This window comes from Eurosta solidaginis, chromosome 2 (assembly GCF_040869045.1).
Source record: "Eurosta solidaginis isolate ZX-2024a chromosome 2, ASM4086904v1, whole genome shotgun sequence".
NCBI classification, from domain to species: Eukaryota; Metazoa; Arthropoda; class Insecta; order Diptera; family Tephritidae; genus Eurosta; species Eurosta solidaginis.
Window position 1 is genome coordinate 63247972 of NC_090320.1, and position 21573 is coordinate 63269544.

General features: G+C 41.6%; 2 non-coding genes across 2 annotated transcripts; both read right to left on the reverse strand.

The window, feature by feature from the left end:
* Positions 1-9057: 9057 nt before the first annotated feature.
* Positions 9058-9129, reverse strand: TRNAP-AGG (transfer RNA proline (anticodon AGG)). Its single transcript has one exon. It is a non-coding gene; the product is annotated as a tRNA-Pro (tRNA).
* A 3880-nt stretch (positions 9130-13009) lies between these two features.
* Positions 13010-13081, reverse strand: TRNAP-AGG (transfer RNA proline (anticodon AGG)). Its single transcript has one exon. It is a non-coding gene; the product is annotated as a tRNA-Pro (tRNA).
* Positions 13082-21573: the final 8492 nt, after the last annotated feature.

The window sequence follows — 21573 nt, forward strand, 5'->3', positions numbered from 1 at the left end:
TCCTTTCGGGATCCCGTCAGGGTCATTTCGGGGATTTTTCGGGATCATTTAAGGATGGCTTTCAGGATTCCCCGGGAACCCGTCAGGGTAATTTCTGGACTTTTCCGAGACTATTTCGGGATCATTTTGGGACCTTCCCAAGATCATTTCTGGATGGATTTCGGGATTTGTCCGGGATGCCCTCAGGGTAATTTTGGGACTATTAGGTGAGCATTTGAGGACCGTTCCGGCATCACTTCTGGATGGTTTTCGGTATCCGTTCAGATTCCCGTCGGAATAATTGCGGGACTTTTTCGGGATCATTGGGGTCCCTTCCGACATCATTTCTGGAAGGTTTTTGGGATTCGTCCGGCATCCCGTCGGGGTCATTTCGGGACTTTTTTCGACTAATACGGGATCATTTGCGGGCCCTTTCGGTATCATTTCTGGATAGTTGTCGGGATCCGTTCGGGATCCCGTCAGGGTCTTTTCGGAACTATTGGGAGATCATTTGAGGACCTTTCCGGCATCATTTCTGGTTAGTTTTCGGGATCCTTTCCGGGTCCCATCAAGGTCATTTCGGGACTTTTTCGGCATCATTTAAGATTGGTTTTCAGGATTCGTCCGGGATCCGTCAAGGTAATTTCTGGACTTTTTCCAGACTATTTCGGAATAATTTTGGGACCCTCCCAAGATCATTTCTGGATGGATTTGGGGATCTGTCCGGGATGCCGTCAGGGTCATTTTGGGACTATTAGGTGATCATTTTAGGACCTTTTCGGCATCACTTCTGGATGGTTTTCGGTATCCGCTCAGGATCCCGTCGGAATTATTGCGGGACTTTTTCGGGATCATTTGGTGTCCCTTCCGGCATCATTTCTGGATGGTTTTTGGGATTCGTCCGGCATCCCGTCGGGTTCATTTCGGGACTTTTTCTCGACTAATACGGGATCATTTGCGGGCCCTTTCGGCATCATTTCTAGATAGTTGCCGGGATCCGTTCGGGATCCCATCAGGCTCTTTTCGGAACTATTAGGTGATCATTTGAGGACATTTCCGGCATCATTTCTGGATAGTTTTCGGGATCCTTTCGGGGTCCAGTCAGGGTCTTTTCGGAACTATTAGGTGATCATTTGATGACATTTCCGGCATCATTTCTGGATAGTTTTCGGGATCCTTTCGGTGTCCAGTCAGGGTCATTTCGGGACTTTTTCGGGATCATTTAGAGATGGCTTTCAGGATTCGTCCGGGAACCCGTCAGGGTAATTTCTGAACTTTTCCGAGACTATTTCGGGATAATTTTGGTACCTTCCAAAGATCATTTCTGGATGGATTTTGGGATCAGTCCGGGATGCCGTCAGGGTCATTTTGGTATTAGGTGATCATTTGAGGACCTTTCCGGCATCACTTCTGGATGGTTTTCGGTATCCGATCAGGATCCCCTCGGAATCATTGCGGGACTTTTTCGGGATCATTTGGGGTCCCTCCCAAGATCATTTCTGGATGGATTTCGGGATCTGTCCGGGATCCCGTCAGGGTCATTTAGGGGTGCGTTCGAGATCCCGTCAGGGTCATTTCGGGACTTCTTCGGGACTATATCGAGATCATTTCTGGATGGTTTATGGTATCCGTCGATGACCCCTTAAGGGTCATTTCGGGACTATTAGGTGATCATTTGAGGACCTTTCCGGCATCACTTCTGGATGATTTTCGGTATCCGTTCGGGATCCCGTCGGAATCAATGCGGGACTTTTACGGAATCATTTGGGATTCCTTCCGGCATCATTTCTGGATGGTTTTCGGGATTTGTCCGGGATCCCGTCGGGGTTATTTCGGGACCTTTTCGGCATCCTCTTGGGGTCGTTTCGTGACTTTTTCTGTATTATTTCGGGATCATTTTGAGACCCTTTCGGCATAATTTCTTGATGGTTTGCCGGATCATTCAGGGTCATTTCGGGACCATTTTGGAATCATTTGGGGACCCTTCCGAGATCATTTCTGGATCCGTCCGGGATGCCATTTCGGGATTTTTTGTTACTTTTCCGGGGTAGTTTTTGCACCCTTCCGGGATCATTTCTGGATCTGTGCGGGATCCCATCTGGGTCAATTCCGGACTATTTCGGGATCATTTTGGAATCCTTCCGGAATCATTTCTGTATGGTTTTCGCGATCCATCGTGGATCCCCTCGGAGACATTTCGGAACTTTTTCTGGAGTTAGTCGGCATAATTTAGGGACCCTTCCTGGATATTTTCTGGATGGTTTTTGAGATCCGCCCGGGAGCCCGTCAGGGTCATTTCGGAACCTTTTCGGGATCATTTTGGAACACCTTCAGGGATCATTTCTGTGTGGTTCTCTGGATACGTCTAGAATCGTGTCGCTCTCATTTCGGGTTTTTTTGGGACTATTCGGGGAACTTTTGGAGACCCTTTCGGGGCATTTCTGGATGGTTTTCGGGATCCGTCCGCGATAGCGTTGGGGTCATTTCGTAGCTTTTTCTGGATAATTTCGGTATCATTTGGGATCCTATCAGGTTATCCGCTCATTTAGTTCTTTTTTTTACTCAATTACAAAAATAAAATGCATTAGACAGAAAACAAAATTTTAAACAGATAATAAGCAGGCTAACGCGAATAGCCCATATATTTAAAATTTTCCTTGCGGACGGGGCCGCGGGTAAAGGCTAGTACTATATAATACAGAGAAACTTGAAGCAATAGATAATCGCCCACAACGAACAGAAATGGATGGTATTGTACTGTTGTCCTTATTATGAGCATCTTTCGATCTTCGATCATCGCTGCCTACCGAACATCGAAAAACGAATTTGAAATTCGTATTATGACAGCTCATATCTGTCGAAATTTTCGTTTAAAATGTAAGTTTTTTGTTTTCTACTTGTTTGCTACGTAATCGTGATCTTAAGCTATTTAACGCCGTTATTGGTGCATATGCCCAATTTTCATTACTCCCATGAGGACTTTTTAAAAACCGAAGTTAATGATACACATTCGCAAAAAATTATAAGAGAAAACTGCCGTAGTTTCACTATAAAATTAATAGAGAAACTACGGCAACGTCTTCCCTCACTAGGGTAGGCACCTTGCCGTTGGTGTGAGGGCTTGGCCGAACTCCATAGCGCCCGACTATGAGGCGGAGCTGTTTAGGACTGACATATACGCCGTTTCGCCTCATAGGAGGGCGGCGGGATGTCGGTGACCAAGAACTGCCAACCCACTAATCCAGGCTGTTATGCGGACCGTGCCTATTGGACGATTTGCAGCCAGGGGATAAATTCGGCTGTATTCCAACGGAGCCTTCCCTATACCGGGCCACCTCGGGAAGTATTAATGGCCTTACCACAGTAAGGGGCGCTGCTGTGGCGGACGGTTCTTTCCATGTATATAGAACTGGACCGCTGAGCCCGCCTTGTCGGGCAAGATGAACGACTCCTTACCTGATTGTAATAAGGACGATGTAAAGAGGAGGACTGTGTCGCAATCCAAGGACGACAAATACGAATTAAGCGATGCGTCGGACTCGGGGAGCGAGAGTAGTGCTGATTCAATGAACTCCGTGTTGGAGAAGCACACAAATGAAAACGGAGTAGAAGAGTGGAGAAGGGTGCGGAGCAGAGGAAGTAAAAGAGCTCTCTCGCAGTACCGTGCAGCACTAAGAATTGTACAACGCTTTGGAGCAGTGGTCGACTCAACAAAAGTGGAGATCGGGCGCTTGGAATGGTCCCATGAAGCGGTAGAAGTAGGTCGAAGGCAGTTCAAAAGGTTTGCTGCGAGAAACCCTCGGTTCTGCAACCGGTACGAGGAGGAAGAAGCGTCGAATGGCAGAATGAAGAGGCAACGTTCGGCGGAAGGCGACAAGCCTGCTTTCAAGAGGCAGAAAGGACCCAGTCCTAGAGCCGCGAGGCAGGGCAGTCGCATATACAAGACAAGTAGGCCCAAAGCTGTAAGACAGATGGGCTCCAATAGCGAGGTAGCAACTACCTCGAAAGCTGCGAGTCAGAGGGAAGTTCCAATTACGGAAGTAGGCGATAAGCCAAAGGGAGATAACGCTAAGACTCCAGCTTTCTCGGAGGTACCAAAGGGAGATAACACTAAGACTCCTGTTTTTCCCGAGAATATGAGTGATGTGGCAAAGCAGTCACTGACTGTGGCGCTGGTTGATAGTAGCAGTCCTTTTGGACAAATGACTACTGAAAGGTGGAGATCTGTGGAAAGAGAGCTTATTAGCTTAATGCTTAAGATGATGCGGGAGCAACCAAGTAAGCCCCTTCCAACCTTTGATTCGGGGGATGGTATAATGGTGTGAAGATGATAGCGTGCGAAAACATTGCGAGAAAAGACAGGTGGAGGTCCCCGACGTCACCACGAACGTGCTAGAAGAGGACCAACCGCTAAATGGTGCTGTGACTCGCACAGAGGAACACCCGGCACAACAGTCACGAGAGGCTGGAGTGAGCCTCGAATACTCTAAATCAAAAAGGCAAGGGGAGAACGACGACGTCAAGACGAAGGTGCTGGAGGGGGACAAACAGCCCAATGGTGCTGCGAGTCCTACATATAAACCTCCAACACAGTAAAGTGGCGTCGAGCGAACTCCTAACCCTTGAGGAGGGTTCGTTTGACGTGGCGCTGATCCAGGAGCCGTGGCTCTCATTGGGAGGAAAGGTTTCTGGACTTAGCGCGCGCGGGTTTGGCGTTTACTACGCGCAAACGGAAGGACGGGTGCGAGCTGTAGTAATGGTAAGGAAACAGCTGCATTCATATATGCTGCCTAATTAAACCACTGAGGATCTCGTAGCGGTGGCCGTTGAGCAAAAGAATAAGCACGCATTTATCCTGGCGTCCTACTACATGGCCCATGCTGCGGAGGTTCCACCGATGGAGTGCAAAAGGCTAGTACAGGAAGAAGAGCGGAAAGGGCGGTTGGTCATAGGCGCAGATGCAAATGCGCACCACAATGCGTGGGGAGGAGCAGATACGAACGAGAGAGGCGAATCTCTGTTTTGTTACATCCTGCAAACCAATTTGCAGATAGCCAACAAGCGAAATGTCCCTACATACATTGGTCCAACATCCAGCAATGTGCTGGATATTACATTGAGCTCCGAGCGTGATATATCAAGCAAGGTATGATTGGATGGTTCTTGATAGACCATCCTTCTCCGAACATGCGTATATCAGCTTCAGCATCCCCCTAAAGAGGGTAGAGAAGGGAGGAACCTTTAGAAACCCTAGGTTAACAAACTGGACTAAATTCCAGAAACATGTAGAAACAAAACTGGGACAACCCAAAGAGGTTGCTAATGTAGAGGAACTGGAGGAGTCGAATGAATTCCTAACAAGGACGCTTATAACTGCGTTTAACAAAGCTTGCCCTCTAAGAAGATTCAGAGGAAAAGCAAAGCCGTCATGGTGGAGCAAAGACCGCGGAAAGCGAAGCGTGTTGGGACGAGTACAGGGATCTACTGAGGATCTACAAGAGTGTAATTACCAGGGCGAAGAGAAACTCATGGAAAAGTTTCTGTATGGACATAGAGTGCTCCAGCGAAACAGCGCGGTTGAAAAAAGTCCTAGCAAAGGGAAACATGGTCCAGGGACTAATAAAGAAAGAGAACGGGGAATGGTCACGTAATAGTGAGAAATCCCTTGAGGTGCTTCTCGATACACATTTCCCATCGGGAGACGGTTTAGAAGAGCCAGCAAACATCACTCACACTTCGATCACGGAGCTAGTAGTGCCGGGCTTGGTGACCGATACCAAGATCGAGTGGGCAGTGAAGACGTTTTCTAAGTTTAAATCGCCGGGCCCAGATGGTATATTCCCGGCCATGCTACAAGTCGCAAGGAACGCGGTCGTGGAATGGCTTAAAATAATATTCGATGGGTGCATAAGACTGAATCATGTAACGCACTCTTGGAGAACTGCTCGTGTAGCTTTTCTACCAAATGCGGGGAAGATCGGTCACGTGTATCCCAAAGACTATAGACCCATTAGCGTAACATCATTTCTGCTCAGAACCTTTGACAGGCTGATAAATGTGTACATAAAGTCCAACGTGGATGAAAAGCTGCTCTCCACAACACAGCATGCGTACACCAAAGGTAAGTCGGTAGACACCGCATTGCGTAGGGTGGTAATGAGCATAGAGAAATCCCTGGAATATAAGGAGTATGCTCTAGGAGTCTTCTTGGATATTGCCGGGGCTTTCAATAATGTTGCAAAATGGGCGATTATGGATGGTCTTAATTACATTAAAGTACATCCTGCCTTAATCAGATGGATCGGCTGCATGTTAAATTGCAGAAAGATTACATCACAATGGGGATTGTACGAGGCCACGAAATCAGTGGACAGGGGCACGCAGCAGGGAGGGGTGCTATCACCTCTGCTGTGGACGCTGGTCATCAACCAACTGCTCAGGCAATTCGATGAGGGACCCGTAAAACTTACGGCTTACGCAGATGACGTTGCAATTATCATAAGTCGAAAGTGCCTTCCAACGATTAGTTCTTTGATGGATCGGGCGCTTCGGGATATTCATACCTGGGCATCTAATGTCGGGTTGAAAGTCAATGCGGAGAAGACGGATATGGTCTTGTTTAAAAAGAGGTACAAGGTCCCAAATTGGACCAGGCCTAAGTTAGGAGGGGTGACCTTACAGGAGACCTTGCACAAAATATCTAGGTATTCTATACTATGGAGTTCTTGTTTGGTGGAAAGCCACACAAAAATCAACATACCTCAAAAAATTAGAGGGGGTATGCAGACTATAGATGCTTAGCATTACGGGAGCCCTGAAAACAACCCCGACGGCTGCTCTGTATGCCATTCTGCATATCCCACCTGTAGACCTGGTAGCAAAGAACAAAGCGTTAACGACCGCAACCACGCTCGGTGCTTCGGGGCAGCTTGAGCGCCGACCATATGGCCACAGTGGTATAGCGTCATCTATCACAAGACGAACAGACTATATGATTCTCTATCTGCGCTTCGAGGGAGATTTTAAGACCACAATAGAGGTGGACGGTTGGCGCAAGGGTGCGCAAATGGCGGACGAGGAGATACATGTGTACACCGATGGTTCCAAAGTAGTGGAAGGAGTAGGGTATGCGGTATACTGCGCTGATCCGGAAATAAGCAGATCCTACAGGCTGCCGGATTACTGTAGAGTTTTCCAAGCGGAAATATTAGCCGTAACCAAAGCAGTAGAAACCCTGGAAGAGAATAGCTTAAGCTGCAACCGTGTTGACTTTTATATTGACAGTCAAGCAGCAATTAAGGCAATAATCTCGCATAGCACAGCATCTAAATGCGTGTTAGAGTGTAAGCAGTCTCTGGAGAGATTCGGGACAAGGAGAAGCATACATCTATATTGGGTCCCAGGGCATATGGGAATAGATGGGAATGAAAAAGCGGACGAACTAGCTAAAAAGGGCGCATCCCTTGAAGCTTGCTCCGTAGATATCCCAATTAGATTCGGCGAGATTAAGCGAAGGCGAGAGGTGCACATGATCGACCACGCGGGAAAGGCGTGGGTTCAAGGGCGGGGCTGTAAAGTGTCGAAGATTATGTGTAGGTCTTACAACCTTAGTCTAACACAATTGCTTCTATCATTAAAAAGAGACGACTGTAGACTCATGACGGGTATTCTGACTGGACACTGCCTTCTGGCGTCACATGCCTTTAAATTAGGCATGGTCAGTCATAGCAGATGTAGGAAGTGCGGGTTGGAGGAGGAAACGATCGAGCACGTTCTGTGCTCGTGCCCTGCACTTGCCAGGCTAAGACTGCAGCTATTAGGAGTGATACAGCTGTCAGATCTAGAAGAAGCAAGTGGCTTAAGTCCTGGGAAGCTTCTAGTATTTTCAAAGAGGACGGAGTTATTTTATAACATATGTCCTGGTTTTTGATAGGGTTTTTCAGTTTGGTCGTTAAAACAAACTTCTGGTAATACTACGGACTCAATCAGTCTATGTGAAGTCCTCATGGACCGGCCAGTTCAACCTACCTACCTACCTAAGGCAACGTCTTCCTAGTAATATAGAAACTTTAAAAGATATACATTTTTTCTCTATTGAAAAGGCACTGAGTGCTGTCAAACCACTTATTTTCGATAGCTTCACACAAGAAAAATGTAGATATTCAAATGATGAAATAAATAACTTTGAAATGCAGTCGAAAAAAATTGCATCTACATGAATGGGACAACGTAGCTTCGGCAGAGGTTCGAGAGTATAAAAACGCTTTTGGGGGAAATCCCTTTGCCTGTCTTTCCACTTTTGTTTTCGATTTTTTGGTTTTGCCACTCAGTAATGCAGAGGTTGATCGAATTTTAAGCACCATGAACAATGTTAAAACGAAGCAGCGTAACAGGTTACATTTAAAAATGTTAAATTCAATTTTATATGTAAGGTACGGACTAAGGAAAGAAAATAACTGCTGCCATGATTTTATTATAACAAACGATTAATGAACAAATCAAATATTTATTCCAATTCATCAGATGATGATATCAAATTTTATTTGACCTTATGTATATTTTTATCTCACACATACTACCTTTAATACGGATATCCTGTTGCAAGCAGTGAAATGGTTGTAGTAGGTCAAATGACCACAGGCACAGATTGCATCTGTAAATTATATTTGGAGTAAAACACTGGTCATAATACCGACTGAAAATTCCTTCAATCAGCTCCTTTGGTCACATTTGAACATAAACATTTTTTTATAATAGGGCCTGTGTTGTAAATAAAATTTCACAAAAAAGTTATTGATAAAGTTACAAAATAGTTAAGTTTATTATAAGAATCAAAATATAAATGTGTCTAGTGTCTAAATTTGCGAGTTGAGTTTTAAGTCACATTTCGCCAGTGCTGAATTACTTACGCGCGATTTGATGGTCAACTGTTTCTCAATATTAGTTGTTGGCAGTTCTTTATGCTTTTAATTTTTTTGATACTATAAAAAAATTTCCTTTATTATCTAATAATAGTTGAAAATAATTTTGTTTGTTAAAAAAAAAAAAATTTAATAAAAAAAAACGTGAATATTACTAGGGCTCGTCCGGGATTTGAACCCGGGACCTCCCGCACCCTAAGCGGAAATCATACCCCTAGACCAACGAGCCAGTTGCTATTGCGTTGTCAAATAACAGACTTGACAATAGGAAAAAACGTAGAAAATATGAAGGGGGCAATGTTCAAACTTGTTTCTACGTTTTATATTAACAAAAACAACCTGGTAGGAACTATAGTTGCTTGTATTTGAAACTATACACACAGCGAATTTAGGTAAATATACTGCGTAAATATGTATGGAAGTGTGAACATGGCGTGTATCTTAATGACGACGAGCTTTCGGAAAAAAGTAGAAATTCTTTATTCGTTGCGATTTTAGAGCATAAACAGTTAATATAGAACAATAAAAATAAAAGGAATGAAATTTGGCATCAACTTCAAATTTGCCTTATGAGCGAAATAAAATTGCTTAGAGGGGGCTTAGCTCTTACTTTCACCTATCAATTTCATATAATGCTATAATCCCTTTTACGACCTCTAAGTTAAAAATAAAAGTTTTTATACTGTCAAGAGCTGTTGATAGACGTTGTTGAATTTCTTATGATTTTATTGTACAGGCACACACACATTTAAGCAAAACCGTGTTCCGTGTCCAGAGATATATTTTTTTATAAGCCTCTGAAGGCTGTAAATGCAGAAAGAAAGTTTCGCGCAGAAACATAACGGATGCCGCTTCAATCGGTCCAGCGCAATTTTTTTTTTTTTTTTTTTGTGAATAGTATTTTGAAGAAGCAAATTTTTTTATTTCCGCTTTGGGATTATTGATAACGACCTTATACTGCGACTTCTAGTACCTTTCATCTTCTTCTCTAATATTAATCTAGATAAGGAGGTACCGCTGTACCAAATTTTAAGCATATAGTACCATAAATAAAACCCCTTATAAAAGTTCGATCCCTGGTTCACTTTCCGGAAGGAAAAGTTTCTAAAATTTAAGCCTAAATGAGTAGAATAGATTTGCCATGGTAAACTTCCGCGAAATGCAGCAATAGCGGTGCCCCTGTACCAAATTTAAAGCAAACTGGACTATAAATAATTTACTTCCAATTCCTATTTTCTTAAATTTGATAAATTATGCTCCACAGAAACATACCGGTATGTGCCGTATTTCACATTGACCCGAATTCACTTGCTTTCTTCGGCCAATTTAGATCGGCTTAACAAGCAATTTTACTGGAGAGTGAATTTTAGCACAATCCTGATAATTTGGTATTTTAAATTACAAAATTTTGAAAAATTTAAGTATTTTACAACAAACATAGTATAAATTTCGAATACTTTTCATTAAATCATTAGGGGGACTCATGAAAGCATATAAACTTATAAGGTATAAAAATATATCCATTTACACACGCTGTTATATGAACGCACCTAGTAATACTCTTGTAAACATTTGTTTGTTTATCAGCTGTATTATTGCCAAACAAAATTTTTTTGATTGTTACACAAATTAAAAAATGCCAATATTAAGTGAAAAATCAAAACTAAAACGCCTTTGCTTGCTGATGTTGGAGATTTCTGATGAAAATGCTTGCTGTAATGTCTGCAAGGTTGCATTCCTTTGAGTTTATCGGGTTTACAGAATGAAATGTGCGCGTAAATTTATACAAATTGTGTAAATGATTTTTCATACAAAATTTGACAGCTCGTTTACGCACTAGATAAATTTATACGTTTACACACTTTATAAGGCATTTATACGGTTACATGAGTCCCCCTATTATTTTAGCAACAACTTTCTTTTGTCGAAATTTTTTTTTTTTGCTTCAGAATTGCAATCTTAGCAGAATGCATTGTCAAAAGCAGCTGATTGCGTTATTTTTTTCATTTGCTTATTCATCATTATTCGTTTAGCGACGTTCAGAAGCCACCACCTGATTATGAAAATAAATTTAAAAAAATACTGTAACGAACGTTAGCAGCACTGAGCGATGCTATCGTCTCTAAGCCGACGCTAATCAGTGACGTGAATTCACATCCATAGATCAATCATTATGTATCTACATAAACGAAACAATAATTGCGTCTGCAGATATGTACCATGTACGTATACGAGCAGCGGAGAGTCAATACACAAACACATGCATATATCTGAGATACTCCTGAAAGTATGCAATGAGAAAAAAATCATGCAATTCTAGTTACAGCTGAAAAGTTTGAGAGCTGCTGGACTAGTAGATTCTGGAAGCGCCTAGAAGATGCGAACGTTGAAATCCGCGAGTTTTATACGGCAATTGTAGAGACGCTAGAATTCAGTTTGATTTGAGTTGTCAAGCAGTTTCGACTAAGACGCTATCTAGCGAGCAATAGCAGTATTATTTTGAGTAGTAGAGTTTCATTTGAGCTATCAATCAGTTTGGTTATTAAGCAAGCTATTCGTTGCACAGTTTGAGTGTTATTGTGAAGTACTTTAATAAAGGCCATTTTGCATTATTACAAATTGGAGTTATTTATTCAACAGTTTAGTGATTCGAACTTAGCAGAGGATTGCAAATAAGAGGATTTGCAAGTAAATTCGTTACAATACTATATAATGCAGAGAAACTTGAAGCAATAGATAATCGCCCACAACGAACAGAAATGTATGGTATTGTACTGTGCTCCTTATTATGAGCATCTTTCGATCTTCGATCATCGCTGCCTACCGAACATCGAAAATCGAATTTGAAATTCGTATTATGACAGCTCATCTCTGTCGAAATTTTCGTTTAAAATGTAAGTTTTTTGTTTTCTACTTGTTTGCTACTTAATCGTGATCTTAAGATATTTACCGCCGTTATTGGTGCATATGCCCAATTTTAATTACTCCCATTAGGACTTTTTAAAAACCAAAGTTAATGATACACATTCGCAAAAATTATAAGAAAAAACTGCCGTAGTTTCACTATAAAATTAATAGAGCAACTACGGCAACGTCTGCCTATTAATATAGAAACTTTAAAAGATATACATTTTTTCTCTATTGAAGAGGCACTGAGTGCTGTCAAACCACTTATTTTCGATAGATTCACACAAGAAAAATGTAGTTATTCAATGAAATAAATAACATTGAAATGCAGTGGAAAAAATGCATCTACATGAATGGGACAACGTAGGTTGGGCAGAGGTTCGAGAGTATAAAAACGCTTTTGGGGGAAATCCCTTTGCCTGTCTTTACACTTTTGTTTTCGATTTTTTGGTTTTGCCACTCAGTAATGCAGAGGTTGATCGAATTTTAAGCACCATGAACAATGTTAAAACGAAGCAGCGTAACAGGTTACATTTAAAAATGTTAACTTCAATTTTATATGTAAGGTGCGGACTAGGGAAAGAAAATAAGTGCTGCCATGATTTTATTATAACAAACGATCTCACTGAACTAATGAACAAATCAAATATTTATTCCAATTCATCAGATGATGATATCAAATTTTATTTGACGTTATGTATATTTTTATCTCACACATATTACCTTTAATATGGATATCCTCTTGCAAGCAGTGAAATGGTTGTAGTAGGTCAAATGACCACAGACACAGATTGCATCTGTAAATTATATTTGGAGTAAAACACTGGTCATAATACCGACTGATCACATTTGAACATAAACATTTTTTTATAATAGGGGCCTGTGTTGTAAATAAAATTTCACAAAAAAGTTATTGATAAAGTTACAAAATAGTTAAATTGTGATTATTATAAGAATCAAAATATAAATGTGTCTAGTGTCTAAATTGGCGAGTTGAGTTTTAAGTCACATTTCCCCAGTGCTGAATTACTTACGCGCGATTTGATGGTCAACTGTTTCTCAATATTAGTTGTTGGCAGTTCTTTATGCTTTTAATTTTTTTGATACTATATACAAAAATTTCCTATATTATCTAATAATAATAGTTGAAAATAATTTTGATTGTTTAAAAAAAATAAAATATAAAACACTAGAAATTACAAGGGCTCGTCCGGGATTTGAACCCGGGACCTCCCGCACCCTAAGCGGAAATCATACCCCTAGACCAACGAGCCAATCCAAAAGATTTGCCCAATGCCGCATTTAACCACAAGCAAATTAAATAGTAGCTGCCATAATAATCCGGTTGCTTTATGCGGCATCTCTTGGTAACAACTAAAGTGTTTAAGTATAGAATTTGCGAACAGATGTCGCCGTGTATAACGGCCGGTTTTTGTTTAGGTGTTTGACTTAGCTAACTTAAAAAATTAAAATATTACTTGAGGTAGCGCACATTTTGTGGCCATATGTATATGGCATAACTACCCAGACGGTTTCGCAAAACCAGAAAATTAGGCAATTGAGACTAACTTGAAATTTTCATTGTAGATGTAAGTATGTAAGTATGTTCAATATATGATATTCGAAATGAAAGAAATATAATTAGAGAAATGTAGAACAAAACAGACACTTTGGCTTTTTGCCCTAGATTTCCAAAATTTATTTAATTTAGATTGTAACTTTTTTTCAACTGAAGTTATTTGAATTATGCTAATAATTTTTCGCTTTTATCAGCTACATTGTTAATTAAATTTTTGACTCTTGTTACCGCTTCAGGCCACACAAAAATATGTCTAAAGAATAACATTAGTACCTAATAAGCCGTGGTCCTCCAAAAACAGGTTGAACAAGTTTGGAAAAGGAATAACTTTTTCTAGTCTTACTTGCTATAAAATTCAGATGTTGCGAGGACGAGGCGTTAATATCTCCGTAGGGATGAATTCGACTCCCCGGAGGAAATCTTTAAGATCGATTTGTGCCTTATTCGTAGCTTTATAGTTGCAACGCAGCGATTTGCTAAATAACTGTAAGCCAGTTTCACCGTAAAAGTATGTATGTGATAACAGAACGGATCAAAAAGTGTCCAACTGAGCTTGCCTTTAATTGGAAAACCCCATTAATTTGAAAACTCATCCTAACTTTGGATATTGAACATGAAGTTAGGTTGGTATTCGATTGGAGAAACAAGCCATTATCCAGCAAAAGCGACCTTTCGATGTCCAACGTTTTATAGCATTCGATAGCCAGACTATTCTTGAAGGGAGAAATCAATGACAATTCAGCTCTTATTCAAATTTCCTATGGATAATGGATTCGATTGATATGAAGGTAGCATGCTTGCCTACAAACCCGCATCTCCTACCATAAGTGCGACAAAAATATCATCAAAAATACTGCCCCTCGGCAGTAAATACATCAAGAATGTTTAGAAATTATTCTAGACCGTAATAGTCATGGAAGCTCGACTTGCAGACGAGAGTGAAGAAAGCTTCGTCGGCGCTTTATGCATGTAAAGTAATGTTGGACTTTACATAGGGTCTATCGCACTCTCTATCTCATTGGATAGTTGCAGCGATAGTAAAGCCCATCCTATACTATGGAGTCCTTGTTTGGTGGACGGCCATACAAAAAAGAACCTGCATTAAAGTAGTCTGTCAATGCTTAGAATAACGGGTGCCCAGTAAATAACCCTGACGGCTGCACTATATGACATTCTGCACTTCCCATCTGTAGACCCGGTGGCGAAGAAGATTGCCTAAGCAAATGCAACGACACTAAATACCTCGGGGCAGCCTGAGCGCAAACCATACAACCATAGTAGTATAGTGTTATCAAATATTGGATGAACAGACTAACTGATCCCGAACTAGCGTTTCGGTGGGAAACAATAGTGGTAGAAGGTTGGCCCAAGAGCGCAGAAATTCAGGTCACGTGCACACCAATGGTTCAAAAATAATTGGAAGAGTGGGTTTGCAGTATACCGTGCTGATGCGGAAACAAAAAGATCCTTCGAGCTGTCAGATAACTGCAGTGCTATCTACTAAGGGCTTGCTGCTAGAGCGAGATGGAAAGACGGCAATAGTTGCTCCTAATTCATCAAGCAGGAAAGTCGTGGAACAAAGTGCGGAACTGGAAGATTTCGAAGAACATGTGGAAGTCTTACGTTCTTAACTAACAAACTTACACTTATGATGATGGGTATTCTGACTGGACTCAGCATTCTGCGTCTCATGCTCCTAAATAAGGTCTCGTCGGTGGCAGCAGTTGTATGTATGTTGTAGTTGATGCTGTACCTTTGCTTCGCCCTTTCCAAAAGGTGCGATCACTCACAAATTGTCATCAACATCCTCTAACGGGAGTACAAGGAAACTTACAGTTTCAGGAGGGTGGAACCAAAGAGATATGGGTGTTAGAGGTGTTGGTTCCACATTGCAATAGAAAATATGGTTGGTGTCATGTGGAGACGTATTACATGCGGGACATACATTGAGTATGTGGGCGTCTGGATAAGTAAAAGTTCAACCTGTCACAGTACCCACCGAATTTCGGGTACTTGTTGGCATAGTAATTTTCCGAATTTATGTGGATGTGTCTCAGGGCACTATGAAGAAATTCCGCACTCAACAAATCAGACGTATGAAACACAATGGTAACTCCTTCAGTTGGGGAAAGAAGCTTCGATGTGTAAAAACTAAACAGAAATGGGAATAGAACACCACCTTGCGGCAGCCCTTCTTGGTTCTAGTCTTCCTCGATCTATGCCTGCCGACCACACAGATAATTTGCAGTCCATGTTTTGGGACTGGGAGGATGGGTAGACCCTTCCAATTCTTGCAATAACGTGCTGTGATTGACTGTGTCAAAGCCATTTTATAAGTCTAGAGCTACGAGTGCTGTTCTATGGCGAAATCCTTTGGCTACTTTCCCTGGCTTTAGTAGCGGTATAACCATCGCCATTTTCTATTTGTCAGGGATTATAAAAGTGAACAGAGACAGGTTGAAGACGAGAGCCTGGTATTTAAAACCCTTAGAACCACGGGTTTTAAGAATCGGCATGGTGTTTTAAGCCCTCAGAGCCAAGCTGGTAATCCCATTCGGGCCTACTGCTTTAGATGGTTTAGCAAGTTTTACGGTTTCGTTAACCCCTGTGGTGGTGATGGTATTAGGAGACGCGCTGTGTTTATGTTTATGTGCGCGTGTCTTGTTGTATTGCCGACAGAAAGCGCTATTGGTGTAGCGATAAGGACACTCCCCGAAGGCTTAGGGAAGTATTAACGATGTTGATGGCGCCCTTTGGCGGACGCAAAGTCGGTAAGTTTCGGTAACAAGCACCATTAAGGCACCAGCCCGACCATCTCGGGAACGAATTGGTATGACCACATGAAACCTTCTAGGGCATACCGCCCTCATACCCGGCTGTTAAAGAAACAGGATTCGTCACGGGTAGGTGAGTTTGACAATTGGGTTGGAGAAGCTATATATTGCGCTGGTAACCCCTTGAAAGGGTTACGCTACACAACCCTTGAATCAATTTGGTATTTTAGTCGCCTTTTACGACAAGCATATCTGCCGCGGGTATAATCTAAGCCTCTAAAGCGCTCATGCTCGTGAAAGACCCTAGAAAGCTACTAATATTTTCCAATAGGACATACTTTTTTTATAACATAGGTTCTAGTTTTTGATAGGGGTTTTTAGTTTGATTCAGTCTATGCGAGGTCCACACGGACCGGTCAGTTCAACCTAACTTAGTACAAGCAAGTTTTAAAAATTGCTTAAACCGATGAATGGTTTAAAATTTAGGCTCAAACTTTTAACCACGGTTCACCTCCCTCCAAACGAATGAAGGATTTCCCCTTCCTCTGCTGCCATCAATATAAAAATACTCAAGAAGTTTCGACAGTTTTGTATGTTGTCGTCGTTCACTGCCGTAGCCTTTGAGTAATCCTTCAGTGAGCGCTGAAATTGTGCCAAAATCGAAATCATTTCCAAGTACTTAAAATAATTTGTGCTTATTCTTCTTATTGGATGAACTTCCTCGCAATAAGAATCAGGGGAACAATAACAAGTCAACCAATCCATCTTATCAAGTATAACAAATTGTAAGCCAACATGCTTACGGAACTGTATGTATGTATGTTCTTCTATATTTATGTATGGGTTATCCATCTAATATCTAATCCAGTTGAGTCATATTCCGACGTCACTTCAACAATGACTTGGCTGTGATGTTGCCAATTCGCGTCAAAAGTTAAAAATGACAAAATATGTTGGATTTTGTTGGTTTTTGTTTTCATGTTGTTGTTGTTCCATCGTGATTGCTTACTGCTGACTGCTAACTGTCGTTGGCTATGCCATATGATTAGATGAATGTTGGCAATAGAAGAGATGGATCGCCTGGTGGCTGGATGGGCGGATATGTAGTTGAACGTTATTTCGACGGACAGATGAATGGTATGTTGCATTAACAGCCTGCCTAGGTGTATGTGTGTATCGGGGGGGAGGTACGCGTTAGTGACTGAGCAGTATTGTTGGCGACTCATAGATGATGTTGATGTTAATGACGGCCATGGATCTTCAACGAGTGATGCTGCCGCTGCCACTACCATTGATGTTGCTGTTGCTGTCATGGCAATATTACATTTCAGCACTGCAAGCACTACATTGAGAAAGCAAAAAACAATGAGAAATAATCACCATCATCATTTATTTTCCTTAACGCATCAATCTTTGTTGTTGCACAGCTGCCATGGCTTCCTAACGTCACTGCGAAAACACGCTTGCCGTTTGTGGAAGTATAATTTTTTTTGTTTTTGTTACTGACTGTTTTCACTTCTAAGAGCGTTGATTTGCTATTTCAGAGCGACAAGCTGAGGGTTCACTTCGCGTATGTAGGAAAACTAGCGATCCCGTGATACTGACATGACCAAATGCCGAGGGTTTTCATGTGCCTTCGGTGACATGTGAGACTGTTCTTTAAGATTCTTAGTTCAAAGTCCCAGGTTCAAGTGGCTGGACATACTTTGGAAAATTTGTTTAAGCCAGCCCGGCTTAAGTCCGGAAGTCTCATAAGGATGGTCGAAGGTAAAAAACAGATATGTAAAGAGTTATATGAGGTTAAGCCTAACTGGAAGTAGTTACGGTGTAATACTGAAAAATAAGAATATATATTTTTCAAGATCAACATCTCATCTAGTCACTGCTGAAATCGTTTCCCACACCGTATTACGACACGTTTCTCTTGAGTTTTCTTACCAAATATCAGAAAGTTTTTATTTTTTTTGGAGGAATCGCCAAGAGTACTTAGTTTAAGGCTGTGGTAGAGAAACGTAGCAACATTTTCCCTTCGGGTTTTGGTAGTTTGGAATAAATCCGCGGTGGGTGCATATGCCTGTCGTAAAAGGCTAGGTTAGGTTAGGTTGTACTGGCCGGTCCATGAGGACCTCACATAGATTGAATGAGTCCTTAGTGATACAAGAAGTGTGTTTAACAACCAAACTGAAAAAAAAACGTATCAAAATCCCGGGCCTATGTTATAAAACAACGCCGTCCTTTTGGCAAATACCAAAAGCTTTCTTAGGATCTATGCCACTTGATCTGACAACCGTATTACTCCTAATAGCTGGAGTCTTAGCTGGGCAAGCGCAGTCCACGAGAACAAAAAGTGCTCGATCGTTTCCTCCTCTTACCCACCTTTCTATATACGCTATTACTGACCAAGCCTAATTTAAAAGCATGTGACACCAGAAGGCAGTGTTCAGTCAGAATACCCGTCATGAGTCTACAGTGCTCTCTTTTTAGTTATAGAAGTAATTTTATAAGTCTAACTTTGTAAAAGCTATACTTGGCCTTCGAAATTTTGCAACCCCACGTTTTGGTCCACGCCTTTCCCGCGTGGTCTGTCATGTGAACCTCTCGCCTTCTCTTAATCCCGCCCAATCTAATTACGACGTTTGCGGAGCAAGCTTTGAAGAATGCGTCCTTTTTAGCTATTTCATCCGGGTTGGTGTCGAAATTCTGTATGAACAAAATTCTGCTTTTTAAAATTTTGCTTTTTTAAAATTCTGCTTTCTAAAATTCTGCTTTCAAAATTCTGTATTACAAAATTCTGTATTAAAATATAATGTTAGCAATGTTGCAGAGGTCATGCATTCATAATTCCGGACGTCGAAACACCGGAAATCAATATTGTGGAAGTCAATATTCTGGAAAAAGCCGATCCAACACCGGCTGCGCCATGCACAGAAATTCTGCGTAGAACACCTTTCTGCATAGGCGGCCTTCGGCCGCGCTTATAAAAAATAACCCTGGGCTACGCCATGCCAAGTCCGGGTGTGTGGTATAACCGTGGCTACCGCCACGGTGATGCCCTTCTGCGTAGTACACCCTTCTGCGTATGACGAAAATCACAAAACTTGAATAAAGCGGAATTTTTCGCATTAAACATGCAGAATTTTAAAAAAGCAGAATTTTAGAAAGCAGTATTTTGTTCAAGCAGAATTTTGTTCAAGCAGAATTTTGTCACCCAGAATTTTGTAATACAGAATAATGACACGCTCCCTTTCATCCACTTTTTCATTCCCATCTATTCCCATATGCCCTGGGACCCAATATAGATGTATGCTTTTGTCTGTCCCATTTCTTTCCAGGGATTTATCTTAGGCTAACTGGCAACACCCCGTGAGGTTAAATCGTTTTCAACCCGGTGCTTCCAAGTGGTTGCTGTGCTCTTCTTCAGCGTCCGTAGGCGGCTTCCGAAAAAGAATACCTTCTTAGCCGTAGCATCATCTTTAATTGGCATAAAATGGCCTAGCCAGCGTAGCTGTTGGGCTATTTTGTTTTCCGATTAAAGCTCATCATTACATCTATCTTCTTCGGTGCCAACACGTAGGAGCCCGTCTTTGGTTTTATAGTCGGAAGATTCAATTCGTGCAGCGGCACAAGGAAAGTTTGCTATCGAAAAGCTGCTTACAAAACAGCTGATGAATACTATACTCGGCTTTCAGACATGCGGAGTAGTTAAGACATATTTCTCTCTCATTACGTACCGCTGCTGCTAAGACGAACATGTACGATGAGGAGTGTCACGCGCACGGGGACGGCAACGCGCGGTTGATCAGATCGTTATTGTGAGGAAAAAAGTTCTCTGGAAGATTTATGGTCATGTCCGTGATGCCGAAAGCGAGATGCGATAAATATGTATGGGATTTGCGCAGATGCGAAGTTAGTGCAGCAAATAAAAGCCCAAAGGCTACGCCATATTATGAGAAAGAACAACGCTCCTAGCTAGAAGGTGGACGCCGCAGTAGGGAATCAGAGAAAAGGGGGACCTTCTCTGAGGAAGACTGGACCTTCTTTGGTGTCCTCAATTGGCTTCAGTCATCGTGAAACAGGGATAGCTGGCGTTACTTGTTACGAAACGGCCATAATGGCTTAGGCGAAGTTTCAGATTTAGGCTCAAACTTTTAACCAGCGCGTTACTGCCGCAAAATACTAATTTCCGAAATCAGTATTTATTTGAAAAATTAATTATGTATAAATACACACTCTTCTACTCTTATTTCTCCAACTCCGCATCTTTCTCCCTTTTCCCTATTATATCTTTATACCTCTCTTGTTATTTATCACAGTCTCCCTCTCTCCCTACGCCCTCTGATTTATCTCTGCCTCTGCTAATCGCACATCCTCTTCCTCTCCCTCAGTAGCCCTCTCCCAATCCCTATCCCTATCCCTATCCCTGTATATCTTCTCGTCTCAGCTCCTGTGCCTCTCCTCACTGTGTATATCTACCTTTCCCTTTTACCTCTCCATCAATCTGTGCCCGTCCTGCTGCCTTCACCTCTTCGCCACTTTTCCAAACCTTAGCACCCTTTTTAAAAAATGCATACGCCACTGTTATCTGACATCGTAGTGATCCTCAACAATTCAGTAAAAATATTCTCTTTCAGCCATCACTAACCCATCACCCATCAACAACAGCACCATCATCATCTTTGTCATTACTATGAACCTTGCCCCATGTCAAATACATCGACTTTTGACGTGCACTGCAATTAACACACACAAATCGTTGTAGCTGTCGTCTCGCTGTCAACGTCAACGCTGTCATAGTTGCTACGCGTTACGTTGCATTCGTTGTTCATTTGACGGATAAGTAATGCCAATACGCCAGCGGAAGTAAATGGATGTAGTAGATGGATGGAATGTGTGAGTAAATAAAAAAAGGGAGAAAAAGACTATATTAGAAAGAAACAAACAAAATTGCATACGCTTGAAAATAAAAATGTTGAAATAAAAGCTTAATTTTTCATGACTGCATATTTTTAAGATTTTTTTTTTCAAAAAAATTGCCTTGTAGTTTTTTCCCGTATTTTGACTTCCAATCAGCATATATGTTCATACATACTATTTCCTTAAGCGTACACATCAAATTCAACATCACCACCATGACAAAAACAACAACATGATTTTCCTTTAGCCTTTAAACAGTTTTCGCCAAGTCATTTGAACCATTAATTTTAGCGACCTCACACGTTTTCGTTTTCATTTTCGCCATAGTTCCACATAGTTCCATCGTGTCATTCATTTTGACATGAAAAGCGTTAATGTTGTTGTTGTCATTGTTGAAAGTCTTGAGTGCAGCACGCTCACAGGACTACAAGTGATTTGATATGGCAAACATAGTGGAGGTAATGGCGTACGAATATTTACTTCCGCTGTTGTTGTTTTT